The following is a 1,288-nucleotide window of genomic DNA, read 5'->3' on the forward strand; positions in this document are numbered from 1 at the left end:
AAAAAAAGAGAGTACGAGATGGAGAAGATAAGCATCGCAGTCGATGACCGATGGCTTGGGAAACCAGGGAGCAATAATTGATAGTTAATATTTGAGGTTGGATGATGGTGAGCGAACAATTCAATTTAGTCATTCTCCTAGGGGACCAGTAGAATGGATGCTAAATTTTGATGTCTAGCATATGCCAAAAAATATTTTTAAAAGTTAGACGGTGTAGTGAGAAATTGACTTTGTTGTACTCCTAATAGTAAGGGAAATTGAGCGACAAGTTGAAAGCGTGTCAAATATTGGGTGGCTGTCAATAAGAAATGTCAAATGTTAGACATTAATAGAATGTTAGCCCAGTCATTCATAGATAAGAGGGAAGACCAAGCAACCAAAAAAATCGGTGCCGAATGTTAGTGACAATGGCCACAATCTTCTATCTTGGATGTTATGGCGCTTGCTTCTTTAGGATTCATTAAAGAGGCTTTGACTCTTCTACCCACTGTTCCAATCAATCTACTCATCAAGATTTAAATCTAGCATCATCAATTCATTTATAAACCTATCACTATTGTCACCCATTCATAAAACAACCTGGATCTGCAGGTGTTAAATGTGCTAACCTAAGAGAATGCCTCGTATAATTATTTTTTTATCATGGCATCAAAAATAAATTAATTATGGATTTATATATTTATATAATTTTAATAAATTTATTATATACTTATTATGAAATATTAGCTCATTCAATTTATTATTTTTAAAATAAAATTTATTATAAAAATAGCACATTTATTGCTTAAGTGAACATAATCTTCATGATAGCTACGATATAAATATGAATAAATTAAGATCAAGGAAGCAATCTAAGCTTCCTCAAGCCAAGAAGCTATTCTTGTCGTTAGAGGTGGGATTGCTTTTGTTCATTTCCTCATCATAAAGCTATGCCTCCTAAGTCAAAGAAAATAGGGCTCAACATGGATGGAGTTGAATTGAGTTGAGTACTATATTGCCGACCAAAACAAATATGTCAATAATGATTCTTTTAATTCCCATCATGTAATGTACTCTATATGATTTATATTTATTACGTTAAATCAAAGCCTTCCCCAATGAAGAGTCTCATCTATAATCGACTGCAAAAACTAAAGAATTCATTCAAATTGGACCTGACCTCGTAGTTTTTTTTTTCGGAATTTTCCACGTAAAAATCTTAGTGTCTCTTATGAATGCTACACTCTCTCTTATCTGATTGTGTTTTGGATCTTCGTACAAAACTAAGACGTTAAACTATACATTTCTC

Source organism: Dendrobium catenatum, unplaced genomic scaffold, assembly GCF_001605985.2.
Source record: "Dendrobium catenatum unplaced genomic scaffold, ASM160598v2 fragScaff_scaffold_943, whole genome shotgun sequence".
Classification (NCBI taxonomy): Eukaryota; Viridiplantae; Streptophyta; class Magnoliopsida; order Asparagales; family Orchidaceae; genus Dendrobium; species Dendrobium catenatum.